The sequence below is a fragment of the Lagopus leucura genome, unplaced genomic scaffold, assembly GCF_019238085.1.
Source record: "Lagopus leucura isolate 7727_CA_CO unplaced genomic scaffold, USGS_WTPT01 Super-Scaffold_100040, whole genome shotgun sequence".
Lineage (NCBI taxonomy): Eukaryota > Metazoa > Chordata > Aves > Galliformes > Phasianidae > Lagopus > Lagopus leucura.
The window spans coordinates 21431-36027 of NW_024962289.1; positions in this window are offsets into that span (position 1 = coordinate 21431).

Genomic DNA, 14597 nt, shown 5'->3' on the forward strand with positions numbered 1-14597 from the left:
ATCCCATTTTATCACCGTCTGTAATTTTTATGACTTCTCTGGGGTTTTATCATTGCTGACGCCTCCTTTCTCAGCAAAACCAAGTTTAAGGCTTTTCTAGACTTATGTAACAGAGGTTGACATGGGTCCCCGGGGCTTGAACTTTCAACCTTTGTGTCTTTGCTCATCTCTCTCTCTCTGCTCAGGTTCTGGATGTATTCCTTGGCTGCTTCGCTACCCAAGTGCTGTGCCATTCTCCTGCCTCACTGAGCTCAACCATCTCTCCTTTGGTTCCCAGATCTGCCTGGGCTCATCCCCCAGCATGTCCTCTCCCAGGGTGAGGTGAGCAGATGAATTGTGCTGCCCATGGCTCTCCCTTCCTGGCCTTGGTACCCCTGAGCATCCCCCCAGTATTGTCCTCTCCATGAGGATATAGAGGCCTGCCAGACACTGAGGGGTCAAAGGGTTCCTTGATAAATATGTTATCTCCTGCCCAGCTCGGGAGTAGCCCTAAATATTCCACATGCTGATGTGAGGTGAGTCGATAAGTCCCTGTGCTGTTACTGATGAACAGCACGTGGGAAGGTCCTGATAAGTTATCGTGTCCATCTGCTCTACTGGGAAAGAGAAGATGGTACTGAGGAGGAGCAGTGCTCTAATCTCTAAGGAGCACTTAGTAACAGGAGTGTATAGAGGTGCATTTTGATATTCAGTATCTGTGGAGCATGAGGTGCAGATAAAGAACGTTACCTTTGGCCGCTCTACCTGGAGACTCTGCTGATCTGCACCTGGAGCTGATGCAGTTGATCTGGCACCAGCAGAACCCCACTCTCACCCTATGAGCAGCTGTGGCCGAGGGGCTGCCATGGCTCACAGACCCCTCACTGATGCTGCTGATGCTGCTGGGGCCGTGGGAGCAGCGCTGGGAGTGCGGCTGATGCTTTCACTGTGTGTGGGTGCCTGGGAGCTCCAAGCAGGAGCACTACCCATAGGTGTTCCCCACGGGGAAGCCGAGGGCCCACTGTGACATCTGCAGAGGTCTGTGTGAGTCACATGGATTTCTTTCTTTCTTTTTATTTTTTAAATGGAAAATAAAATTGCAACTTTTTGGGGAGAGCAGGATGAAGGCTGCCACTCGAGTTTCTGACAAGGATTTCATGCTTTGACCCCTGGGGCGGCCACTTGGCTCTGCAGGCACCATTACTGGCACAGCTGGAGCTGCTCACTGCTAATGGGGTGAAGGAGTGGGCACAGGTGAGCCTCACTGATTGCTGGGGGAGGGATGGGTTGCTTTATAAATGGGCGCCCCCCCCCCCCCCCCCACATCCCAGCTGCCTATTTGGTGCTGCCTTTCCCAAGCCTAGAAAGAGGAACCTAGCAGAAAGGGGAGTGAGGTGCAGACCTGGGTGTGTGTGAAGCTTCCAGAGAGGTGAGGAGTGGGGCCTGAGTGGGTGAATGGCTGCTGTCTCCTACAGGAAAGTAGTGACAGCAATTCTGGGTGCTTGGCAGGTTGGCTGAAGGCTGGAAATGGCAAACTGGATGGGTTGACAGAAAGGAAGGAAATATTTTTTTTTTTTTTTGCTTTGCTGCCTAGCCCCAAAGAGCTCCGTTTTGTACAGAGGTTACTCTGACCCAATGGTCAAAGCATTATGTGTGTAGCCCTCTGAGAAGAGGGAGAAGGAAGGAAAAGGGAGGGGAGGTTGCTAGGAGAGTGGGAAGGTAACTGAACAAAGCAGCTTGAGGTGTCCTGGTTTGCCCCTGTGTGTGCTTATACAGAACCTGCTCTTTCCTCTGATGTGTGGGGGGGTCTGCAGTGCTCCTCTGGGCTCCTGACACAGAGCTGTGAGTGTACCAAGAGCTCATTAGTGCTATTAAAGTACCCAGTGCTGGGACCTTATGGCTAAGACTGCAGTGCTGCCCCGGTGAGCAGAGCTGGGATGAGCTGTGCAGCTCAATGGCCTGGACTGCAGACAGAGGGAGGTGTGTGGGGCTGCTGGGGGGCTGGAAGCTGTGCTGGGACAGCTGGGAGGCAACAGGAGCTGAGCAGGATCAGTTCCCTGCAGAGCACAGCAGGTGTGGCTCTTTGGAGGGGGCTGTGCCCAGTGGAGGAGGAACCTTCTGTGTGCCCACCTGCATGCTGTAGGGATCACTGTGGGTGGGTGATGGGGAGGGTCTGCACTGTCCCCATCTCTCCAACAGGAAGCTCCTCCTGCAGGTGTTTGCCTGGTTGGCCACTGCTGGCTGGGCTGGGAGTTTTGCCATCTGCCTCTCTCAGGAGATGCTGTGCTTGCTGCTGAAAGCATTTGATCTGTAGGAATGTGTGAGTAATGCAGGGAGGGGGCAGAGCTCTGCCAGAGGGAACTGCTGAAGTGTGCCCAAGGTCAGGGCTCAAAAAACTATGCCCCTCTGCCCAGACTTGGGTCACCACACAGCTATTCCTGCAGGGCAATGATGGGAACGTGCTTTGTGCTGCCTGCAGTGATGAAGGGCTGCAGCACATCCTGTGGCAGGAGCCTGGAGCAGCCCCCTGGGAGAGGGGCTTTAATTTCAGCCCCCTTGGGTGCAAGGAGCTCTCCCCAGGAGGGACCCCAGGGGACAGCTGCTTGTCTCATTGTCTTCACACACAGACTCAGCCTTTAGCACAACCCCAGGCTCTAAAGCTCCTGAGACATCGCTGGTTATGTGTCTAGTCCCTGCAGGCTCACAGAGATCAGTGCTGCTTTTCTTCTCTGCTAGCTTGGTTCATCGAGGTCAGGCTCTGGCTGTGGGGTTTCAGCAGAGTGAGAAGCGGTGCAATGGGTCAGGATTGCAGCAGACAGCCTCAGAGGATGTGTGAAGGGAGTGCAGAGCAGTGAGAGGTCAGTTTGGTGCAGCAATCGGGTGCTGATGGAGTCCTGGGCAGCAGTGTGGTGGGGTCTCAGTGCCAGGCTTGGGGCCAGGGGTGCTACCCGTGTGGCTGTTGGCTCTGAATTTACTCAGAGGGTGAAGATCAAACCTGTCTCCTGAGGAAGCCTGTGTGTGTGATTCTCAACAAGCCCTGGCCTGGGCTCTGCTGGGGGTCTGAGCCCTGAGGAATGAGGTGGGAGTCCCATCTCTCCTGGCTGCATCCTGGCTCTGCTCTTTGTTGGGGACCCTTCCTCTGCTGCTCAGTTAAACGTGGTATTGACCACTTCATCAGAGCCTGGGGCTCTTTCTCAGCTTTCTTAGCTAATGGCTGTGTCTGCCTCCCATTGATCCTCAGCTGCAGAGCTCATTGATCAAGTACATTTCTTGTTATGCTTAATGGTATTTTACTCCCTTCTGTGCTTACCTCATGCCTGATGCTCACCCCGTGCTTCTGCCTGCAAGTGGCAGAATTCCCCAGGTCAGAGCATCATCCTTGCCTGTGCCAGCACTGCTTTCTTCCCCTTGGCAGCCCTGCTGCCTCCCTCTGCCTGGTTGGCCTTCCTTCTGCTTTTCCCATCTTCCTTTTCCTCCTGGACCATCTGCTTGTCTTCCAGTTCCTTGCCCCCTGTGTCCCTCCTCCTCTTGGTCAGTGGGATGCAGATCTCTCTCACCATCCCTCCCTATGATGTGGCACTAAACACAGCAGAAGGGTCAGCCTGTCAGCAGGTGTCATCCACTTGGGGACAAAAGCCACTCCTCTGTAAGATCAGCTCTAACTTTCCTGATACAGAAGGGCATTGTCAATCCAGAATTGGGGTTGGTCTTTCCCTGCTGTGCTGCCTCCTCCTGCAGCTCGCCCAGCTGGGGTGAGGTGCAGCAGCCTGGGCACCACGTTTCCTTTTGTCCTCCCCCCACACGAACACCTTTGCACTCCACGCACACAATGTATGTTGCCTCGCTCTGTGCCTCACCTCCTTTCAACTCCCTTGCATGCATCATTCAAAAGCCATAACATTATTGGGCATAAAATATTTACTTAACTGAGCTTTTTGCAAATATTCCCCTCCATTATTTTTCCTCCTTTTGGGAGCAGACACTGCTTCTCCCGTGCTCTCAAATGGCTTCTCTTAAATAATACAACAAGAACATATGAACACCCACCAGCCTTTTTCTTCCTCTAGAAATACCCGTAAATATAACGATGTCACCAATGCATTACAGCCACACCAGGCCCGTGGCTCGGGGGCACCCAGCAGCACAGGACCTGCCTGCGTTATCACCTCGCTGTCGTAAGAGGGGCAGGCAGGGATGAAGTTACCCAGGGAGGGAGCGTAAACGCACGAGAAGGTCTGACACGATGCACGGCCAATAATTAATAATAATTAATATTAATTAAGAACTGCTCCTTTCAGAGGCGGTGTCTGAAGTCCGGCCTCTCTTCACCACAGGCCTCAGGTCGCCTCCCTCCACGTGGCGGCTGCCGGCGGGGCTGCGGGCGCTGTCCGCGGTGCTGACTCCGGCCGTGGCCCACCGCGCCCTCGCAGCCGCCCTCCGCGCTCCAGACGGAGCTCTTCCCCCTTCCAAATTCCTCCTCGGTGCTCCCGACCCTTCTGCGAAGTCCGAATGTGCTTTAATGGCGTGCTCCGTTGCTCCCGATTGATTTGCACGTTGCTGTCAATACGTGCCTGGGGGTTGTAATCCTCTCTTAATTCCCCCCCCCCTCCATCTGGAAGAGGGTAGGGGTTTACTGCAGTGGAGGTGGTGTAGCCTCCCTCTGGCTCAAGGCAGCCGTTTCAGTTGGAAACTGGGCTTTTTTGGTCTCTGCAGCTCTGGCCAAATGGCCACAGATGCCTGGGCTTTTCCCAGCTCTTTGGTAAGGTGTCAAGTCATCTCAGAGGGAGGAAGAATCACAGAATGGTCCAGGTTAGAAAGGACCTCGAGGATCATGAATCTCCAACCTCCCCATTTAATACTAGACCAGGGCCTCATCCAATCTGGTCCTGAACACCTCCAGGGATGGGGCATCCACAGCTTCTCTGGGCAGCTGTTTCCAGCGCCTCACCTCTCTCATAGTAAAGAACTGTGAAAGGCTCATGAAGGCCACGTGAAGAGACTGCTTCTGCAGCTAAAAACCCAGCTGAACAAGAAAACCACCACATGTTCCCTTATTCGCTTGTTGCTATCGTTGTCCTCATTATCTGAGCCTCTGGGGTCGCGCTGCCTGCAGAGAAACATGGAGTGAAATAAAAGGCTTTGGGAGGAGGATGTGGGGATGTACATGGCTGCCCAGGGAGGTGGTTGAGTCACCATCCCTGGAGGTGTTCAAGAAATGTGTGGATGTGGTACTAAAGGACATGGTTCAGTGGGCAGTGTTGGTAGTAGGTGGATGGTTGGGCTGGGTGTGCTCAGAAGTCTTAATGACTCTATGAGGTTGGCTCCCATGTAGGAGAGCTGGTCTGTGGGTTTTGTGTCTTATCTGCCTCTATCAATCTCATCTGAGAGTTTTGCATAATAGCTGGATAGTTTGAAGCTGATTGGGCAGGGCTGCGAGCAGCTGGATGGTAAAATAGCAGATGAATGTTGCTGAAGCTGAGTAATACAAATGAGAACACATTCTCAACTATGAAAGAAAAAAAAAAAACCCCAATGAAAAACCAACAACAAAGCAGACCTTCAATATTTCCTGCTTGGGAAAAGGAATCTTGCAGTGTCTGTGGGTAGTTCTATGAAAATGTCTTCTCAGTGCGTGGTGTCAGTCAAATAAAGCGAATTGATTGTTAGCAGTTGTTAGGAGAGAGACTGAAAACAAAACAGCAGCAATGTTATGCCAAGGTATAATATGCTGTGTTGCAGTGCAAATGTTCTGTGTGGCTGTGGTTTCCCAATCACAGAAAGGAGGTGGTTGAACTAGAAAAGGTAAAGGATGACAAGGCTGACCAAAGGCACAGGGCAGCTCCTGTTAGAGAAGAACCTATTAATTAGGGGTCTCTTGGTTGGAGAGATAATTGGGGTGACAGATTGTGGAGTTTTATAAACTCAGGAGTGGCACAAAAGTGAGTAACAGGAAAGGAATATTCACTATTTCTCATAAATATGTGGTATCAAATGCGAAAGGTGGCAGAGTTAAAATGTAGAAGGGAGGGATATCTTTTTTTTTTCTTCATGCAATGCCTGGTTGTGTTGTGCAGCTCAGCACTACAGGGTGTTTAAGAGACCGGCCTCCCCTGGCTCGGAAAGCCATTAGACCCATTCAGGAAGGCGGATGCATTAGCAGCTCTTACACACGGTGATGCAGATGCAATGCCTTGCTCTCCGTGGCTGGGTGCAGTAGCTGCCCTCAGGTCAAAGGCTGTGCAACGAGGGCAAGGCACAGCCCCACAGGGCTGCTGGGGAGCTGCGGGGCATGCAGCTGCCCCAACAGAGGCCATGGGCAGCTCAGAGCGTGCAGATGCTGCTGCTTTATTGCTCCCTCTTCTGCAGTGATGCTGCAACCATCGCTGTCCCTGACTGCAGCTCAGCTGCCCACGGCATCAGCTCTCCGTGGCTTGGGACGTGCCTTTGTGTCACCGAGGAGCGTTTAAGTCTTTTCCTGTTACAGCAAGGTGAACAGACCTTTCCCTGTAATGCTGGCAAATCCCTGCTCCTGAGGAGCGGTTAATTGATTTCCCTTTTCATCGTGCCTCCTCTCCCCGTGGCGGTGCTGACACCCGCGCTGCTCGGAGATCTGCGCCTGAGCGTGGAGTCGGTGGCTGCGACAGGCAGATCCTGAAATTATTGATAAACACTCATTGGGGCTGGAGCCTGGTAAATTGCCAGCAACCCCAGCGGATTTCTCTCTTGCCAGCATCATTTTTCTTGATGACAGCACGTTCAGAAGTTTGTCAGGGAGGGGGCAGGGCCTCCTGGTAACTTTTTTTTTTTGTTGTTTTTATGCATCAGTTGCCTTAAAAGATGCCTGCTTACAAAGAGGAGAGAGGATGGTGAGCTAGCGCCCGCAGTTATCTCTGTCCTCCAGCCTGTTCCCAAAGAGCTGGATTCTCCTCCAGGCTTTGTCCTCCCCTGCATGCCTGCAGCTCTCCCATCCCGGCTGTGCCTTTTTCCAGCTCAGGGCTGTTGGATTCTGCTGTGCTGCATCGCCGCTGTGTGGGAGCAGTGCTGTGCCACCGTGATCCCAGCAGAGATGCTGGGGCAGGACAGAGCCCTCAGCGTCCCAGGAGCTGAGAGGGGGGTCTGCAGGGCTGGCTTTGGCTGGGAGCCCACCCTATGGCTGCAGGAGGCAGCTCCTCTCATGGCAAGTTCCTATCTGCCAGCATGCAATTCTGCATGTGCGTTGCTTTGTGCCCAGCTTATGCAGTGCATACAAATGTGCCTGGATGTGGCCGTGGCTGTGTAGTCTCAAGCTGTTGCTCTCTTCAGAGCTCGGAGCATTTTTCTCTCTGCTAGGTCTGCTAATTAGTGGGAGGTTGTGGATCAGGAGCAGAGGGAAATGTCCTTCTGCGGTTCTGGCACTAGAAATAATTGAGCCATTTTTCACCTATGGCCAATCTAATTCTGTCCACATCTTGATTTTTTTTTTTTTTTTCTCTTAATGGCTTGGGGATGCTGTTGGCAGCGATGGGATTCACTGCCATGTCCAAGCTTTTCAGTAATCGCCTGGATTTCTCTCTTGCTTGCTAACTGCTTGCTGGTCCCTCTGTCCTCTGAGCTCCTCAGGGAGGGGATGGAGCTCAGTCCAGCCGAGCTGCACTGGCCATGCACTGAGCCTTCAGCCCCATCCCGAGGTAACAGCACAGCACTGTGCGGCCGTGCATCCCAGCAGCACAGCCTGCCTCTGGTTCAGTTCCCTGTTCTGCCCTGTCCTGCTCTGCACACGTTGACATGAGCTGCTGTTCCCTCCACCTCCCTGAGGTGTTGAATGTATCCCACCACAGGAACCAACAGGGAACCTCCCGGACCCCCCAGCACCGCCAGCCCCATCCTGCCCCTGATGTGCACCAGGGCACTGCTGCTTGGCAAAAGCCTCTCTCCTCTCTCTGTGCCTAATGAGCGCATTCCTGCACACCCGGGCTCTCCCAAACCGAGCAAATACCCTGTTACAGTTGTCATGGAAATTAGAAAGTGTGTCTGTTTGAGTTTCCTCGGCGCAGGGCTCCGTGTTCCCAGCGGTTTGTACATCAGAAAGCCTCTCGCCGTGCTAATGCAGGAGCAGCTCCCATCAGGTGGCTGGGACTCGTGGTGGGCAGCCCCAGATTGAGGGCTGAGTGCCACCATTGGATGCGCTGGGTTTCTTTAAGCCTGGCTGCCAACTGAAAGGTGCGATTTATCAATGCGGCTCCCTGGAGGCTCAGGGCCTGTCAGGCACCAAAAATCACATACATCACCGTGGGGGGGAGTGCTGCTGCCTCCTCCTCTTATTTATTTATTTTTGGCCGTTTCATTTTATGTAAGTGCCATCCATGCAGGCAGCTCGGTGCTCTCCAAGCGCTCTGGGGATGCCTCCCTCCCCAAATGTGTGTTTGGGGATGGGGAGCTGAGCAGCGTGCGGGGAGGTGTGCAGCATCTGATCCGACTGACGTTGTCCCCAACTTCCCCTGCCCTCCACAGATGTGTGTGTGTGGATCTCGTTGCCTTTTCCTTTGTAGCATTTTATTTTTCCATTGTTTACGGGCCGTGGGATTGGAAGCGAAGCATTTGCTTAATTGCTGTCAGGCAAGGAAATGGGTTATAAAGTTGCCAAGGGAAGAAATAGGTGGCTGTGGGGTTGAGCAGAGGGAGCGAGTGTGAAGGGGAAGGGAGCAAGGAGAGGTGGGAAGGGAGGAAGGTGAGAGAGCAGGATGGGCTCAGCAGTGGGGCTTGGAAGGAGACATGGGGACTCCCACCCCCTGCTGCTGCACCGCTCTGTTGGCCCCATTCTGGGCTCTCGGTTTGTCCTCTTCATCTGCATCACTTTCTTGTTTCCTTCATCATTTCCCCAGTCTCACCCTCCACCATGTCATCTCCATTGCACGGCTCCTCCCTCTCCCCGTTTGCCACATTACTGCAGCAAGGGCTCACTTTCCCATCTTTTAGTCTCAGTGCCATACATAAAAGCGCTCTGATGGCCGTGGCGTGATAGCAAAGACAGAACTTAATTTCACAGCATTTTCATGTAATACTCCATAAAACCGAACAAATTTGCTGGAGTCCAAATCCATCTCATTATGCGGAGTCATTGAAAGGGAGGCTTTTAGATTCTGGGACTCGGCTCTCAACGAGGGGATGTTAGAGAAGAAGAGGAGAAATAATTAATTAGGTGCTGCTCTGTATCTTTGATCCTGCGTGGCGAGGCGCATTGAATGGAACGCCTGGCTCATGAATAAACGCCGCACGGAGCCCTGGTTGTTTTTTTTTTCCAACCCCACTTGAGAAATTTTAAGTAAGTCTGGGATGGATGAGGGGAAATCCCCATCCTGAGCCCCTCTGTGCCTTCGTATGGATGTGTCCTGCTCTGTGCCTGCCTCTGGCTGGAGCACATGGCTTGGGCCCAGAGGGAAGCCCTGAAGTTTGGGTGTCTCTGGCATCCCTCGATGTCCTGCTACAGGAATGGGTCCCAATGGGGCTCCTGTGCCCTGATCAATGGGGGCTGCTGCTCCCAGCCTGGCTATGCTGGATGTGCTGTCCTTGGGGTCAGCCATGGGCTGGGCAGGTAGATCAAAAATGTGCCAGCAAACCAATCCTGCAGAGCAGAGAGCTCGCTTTCCTTCTTGGTGTTAATTAATCTCGGAGCCAATGAGGACGCTCTCGTCTGGCCTTACTTAATCCATAGCCCAGAAATCTTCAAATTATGTCACTTGTTCGATGCAGACAAAATTAATTACTCTGGGATATAGGCAACAAGTTGCATTCCTGATGCCCCTTATCGCATAATCAAATCTACAAAGTGCTTTCTGTGCAGCCGCAGTGGCAGCCATGGGATTGCCTGCAGCACTCGTGAAATACTGAGCAGCATCCTCCATAAATCTGGCACGGTGCTGACTCTTACAGGAAACCTATGGCTGAATGTAGGGCTGGGGGGGGCTCTGCATGCGCCGTGGGCAGCAGCTGGGTGCTCAGTGCCCTGCTTTGGCCATGGAGCTGAGAGATCTGTCCTTGGACCTGCTGTTTATTGTGGGTGATTTGGGCAGGAGCTGCGTCCCCATGGCTAAACGTGTTGTGATAAAATAAAAGCCTACACTGGTTTGTTTGCTAAAATGGCAGTAATGAGATGAAAAATGTCACGGCTGACGAAGGCAGCTGTGGTAGGGATGCAGTGGGGCCTTTAGCCCAGCTCTGAGCTCACCTGGGCCACAGGTGGTGTAAAATCTATTCGGAGAAGATAGAAATGTAATTTCTCTCTGCCCTATCAATTTAAATAAATTAACTATTAGATTAGCTGCACTTAAAACAAAACAAGAAATCAATCCCACCGACCTCAGCTGCTACGAAGCCGTGCTTTGCACTGCTAAACCTGCAATGGCCAAAGGTCTGGGGAAGGGGGGGGGTGGGCTGTGGGCCCCCTGCCCATGGCTGGGGATGCTGGAGGGGGGGAAGGGGGAGGCATCGGGGCTGTCTGTGCTGCTGGGCAGTGCTGTGCTGCTGCAAAGGGACGCAGGGTTTGCAAAGGGATACTGCTGCCGTTTGCTTCTCCCAGCGGGTGCTGAGCAGGGTGCAGGTGGCTCTGCAGGGTTCTTGCAGCAGCACTGTTTCAGATATGGCCGATCTTTTCAAATTTATTTCGTTTTTCTTCTCTCCGCTCTGCTGAAACTGCCTTCTCATGCAAACCCATTGGAGCTCCTCGGCTAAATTAGCATCGAGGGGATTTTTTTTTCCAATTTTTTTTTTTTCCCCTCCTTCCTTCCTTCTACATTTTGTGCGGTTGCGTAAGCGGGGAAGAACAGAGGAGCCCCAGGAGCGGGTTGCTCTGTAGGGAAGCACGGAGCAGCCGTAGCCACCTCCATCTCCCTGCAGCTCTTGGTTGGATGCACTGCATGCGTTGGGATCTCCACGGCATTCCTGGGAGCCCCCGGGTGAGCGTGCGGGGGGTGGCGGTGCTGCGTGGCTCTGGGAGGCACAGACCCTTCCTGCTGCTCCCCCCTTACCCCCTCCCTTAGGGATTGAAGGAAATGCTTTGCAGTGACCCCCGGGGTGGGCAGCATGGGGAGCTCCGGGGGTTCCCTGCTGATGCTGCTCCAGGAGGAGGAGGAACGATCGATCCAAGAGCCTGCAGGAAAGGTTCCGACCTCTGCCAAGGTCCCACGGTGCCTCTGGGGGAGGTGAGGTGCAGGCAGAGCTCCTGTTGTGAGTGAGGGCTCCAAGCGTACATGAGCCACCCAGTACATCCCATAGCGTGCCCTGCTGCCAGCACGTCCACAGCCTTCAGCCAGGAGTGATTTCTCTGAGCAACGTGGGTAAACGGCCCCATCCCAAAAAGGGGAAGGGCTGTGGGGAGGCACCCATGGCATCCTCTTGCTGTCTGTGCAGTGCTCACACTGGGGCATTGCTGGAGGAAAGGTGCAGCCCCAGCTCGCTTTGTTCTGGCGATGGAGACTAATTTGGCTACTCGTGAGCTCTTTAGCTGCATTAACAAGCTGAAATCTGATGGAAAAGGCAGGAGGAAAAAAAAGAAAGTCTGTCTCCTCTGCATCACTAACAGGAGACTTTATCAGACTTGCCACAACTCGAAAAATTCACATCGAAGGGCTCATTTATAAAGGAGTGGAATGAGAGAAAACATTTGGCCCGGAGGGATGCAGGGAAGGAATTTCAGTCTCCTCTCATCTTTCATCATTTGCCTTCTCCCTCTCCTGTCTTGGCAGATCCAGTATTTTGCTTTGTCTCCTTCAGGTGACTAATCATTAGACTAATTAGGAGTTAATCAATGTTTAATTAAAACATAGCTGTTAATTACCGGCGGTGCTAGTGTAGGTTGGATGTGAGATGTTACGGAGATATTTTAGGGGCAGTTGATAAGAACTCGGCCTCTGGTTGCTTCTCTCCCCCCACTGAGCTCCCCCCAGGGCTGACCCTGTTGGCAGTGCCCTATGGACCTCACTGGGGATGTGCTCAGTGCTGGGCTCAGGCCCTGGGATGGGAATGTTTGCTTGCTTAATGCCTCTGGATATGCTTTTTTGGGAGGGAGAGAAACCAACAAAACATGAAACTTCTTTTTTTCCTCTTGCTACTGAGAAGAAGATGCTGTCAACAGAGCAGGGGTTTAGTGATTTAGATGGTGACAGCGCAAGGGAAGGGAGCTATGTTTAGAAATAATTGCTTTGTCTTTTGCAGAGGTATTAGTGCTTCCATGCTGGCAGCCTCAAGAATTAGCAGAAAGTATTGGTGACATAAATACAGAAGGAAAATTATTGCTGCTTGTAATCACTTCCCTATGCATGTGCTTGCGGTGGGAAGAGTGGAAGGGGTGAAGGCAGTGGGATGGAAGCTGGGGAGTGGAATGCCTTTGGGAAGCACCCACTGCATTTTTGGTCTCAATGGCAGCGAGTGGAGCCCGACATTTGGCTTCTAAATGTCCAAGGAAGGAGCTGGGGTGGAGGGGGACTGGCAGCGTTCCTGGTCGCCAGCTGTGTGCAGGGGTGGCGTGGGGCTGCTGTCTGCATGCACTGCTGCATGCTATACACTGCTTAGGGCTGGGATGGTCTCAGCAGCCAGCATGGGGGGAGAGCAGCAGTGTGGATGGATGGACACGCTGAGAGTCTTGTGGGGAGGGTGCTGGGTCCCCTCCTGCTCCTTGCCCAGGCTGAAATTGGAGTCGAGTGGCAAAGCAGAGGGGATGAGCTGCCACAAAACGTTGGCTGTGAGAGCAGGGCTGGATGATGGTGTTGCAGGTCAGCACCGCCTGCCCCATGTGAGACATGGCAGCCCCACATCACCACGTCCCACACGTGCTGCCCCCAGCACCGGGGAGGATCTCCGACAGAACGTGGCTCTTCATGCTCTCAGATATTCAACTCCATGCAGAATATTAAATAATTTCTTCTCCAACGATCGTGGCAAATTTAATTAGCTCCTGTTCCCCTGATAGAGTTGTCTCTGTGTTCCCAAAGCGCTGTGTTTGGAATGAAGGGGATGGCAGTGCTGCACGGTGGGGCGGCCCCTCTCCATCCCCATCCTCAGCTGCTGCAGCGACTGTTGCTCTGTTTTCATTTTCAACTATTGGAACCTCGGAGCAAAGAGGGGTGAGAGAAAGAAAATCCCTCCCTGTTGGAAGAGGGCTGTGTCCCCAGCATGGTTTGTTCTCTGTGGGGAAGCATTGGGAGCCAGGAGTGGTGCGATGCCCACGAGTCAATGGGGAATGTGGTCTCAAAACAGGAGGTGAGGTTGGATGGCGCAACGTGTTAATTAGCAGGCAGTCCTTATCAGGATAAATGGGGCAGTGCTCCTCTCACAGCGCTCTTCCTGCCTGGTTGTTGTGCAAAACACAAAATAAATAAATACACACACCTGATTTACCGGTGATTAATTTGCATAATTAGCGCTGTGTCAAATCACGGCACCGAGGCGCGCTTTGCTCCAGGTGTTTGCAGGGATGCCTTCCCAGGCTCACCTCAGAATGAGGTTATTCCGTGTTTGGCAGTCCTGCATGGACGGAGCATTATGGGATGGCGGCGCTGGGGACACAGAGCTGTGCCAACAGCTGGGAATCTGCCCTCCCCGGAGCCAGGGGTGAGCTCAGAGCACAGGGATGGAGCCAGGCAACGGAGCTGCCCTGGCAGATGCTGAGCTTGCTCTATGAAGTGGCTGCAAATATCCCACAGGTGCAGCCCCGCATCAGAAATGTAAGGACATGTGATGCTTCAGAACGTGTCACGCTGTGGGCAGCTCCAGTTGCACGCTCTCCCTCCTCCTCCCTCTGTAATGGATATCAGATTGCTCTGGTGATCTTAGTGTTGCTGGAGTAATTGACTGATGCAGCGCAACGCTCGCTGATTTAATAAGTTTGTTAGTGTGGTAGAGGCTCAGGGTTTTGCTGTTAATGCGCAGTGACAATTATGTTTTAGATTTGCTCATTACGTTGCATAACTTTGCTATGAAATCTATCATAAATTGTTTTTGAAAAAGCATTATTTCAGAGTGCATTAGCATGGGCTCTCTCTCCTTATCCCTTTGGTGCAGGAGAACGCTTTGCAGGCTGCTCTCGCCCACGACCAGGCGTGCAGTCACTTTCTGTTTGGGTATTACATGTTCTGCTTTGGGTTTTTGTGGGTCAGGGCTTCTGACGTTGCCATCAGCACATCCAGGCCCTTCCAAATTTCCCCCCACCCTACAGGGGCTGTGCAGGTACCTGGTGTTCTGCAGGGGCAATGCCTTTGGGTAGAGCGTGTGGCCGTGCGCCCTCGTGCAAGGGACTGAACACAGAGCTGTGGGGCTCAGTGGGTGCCCAGCATCACCTGTGCCAGGCAGTGCCTGTGTGGGTGAGCAGAAGCCTGGGGGTGCTCTGAAGGGGGTGGGCTGTATTTGGGCACTTGTAAATCTGGGGTCCCCAAGAGCTTGAGCCACTGGGGTAACTTGGGGGTGACCCCTCCTGTCTCCTCTCCTTGCTTTGAGCGCTTTGCTGCATCTTAGAGGTGATCCCTGCAGGGCTGGAGCCCAGTACTGCCCTTGCTCAGGTGCTGCAGGGGGAGCAGGAGGGACGTGATGCTCAGTGCAGGGGACTGGAGGATCCCTGCATGCTGCGGTTTTGCTGTGGCTCTGGTTTA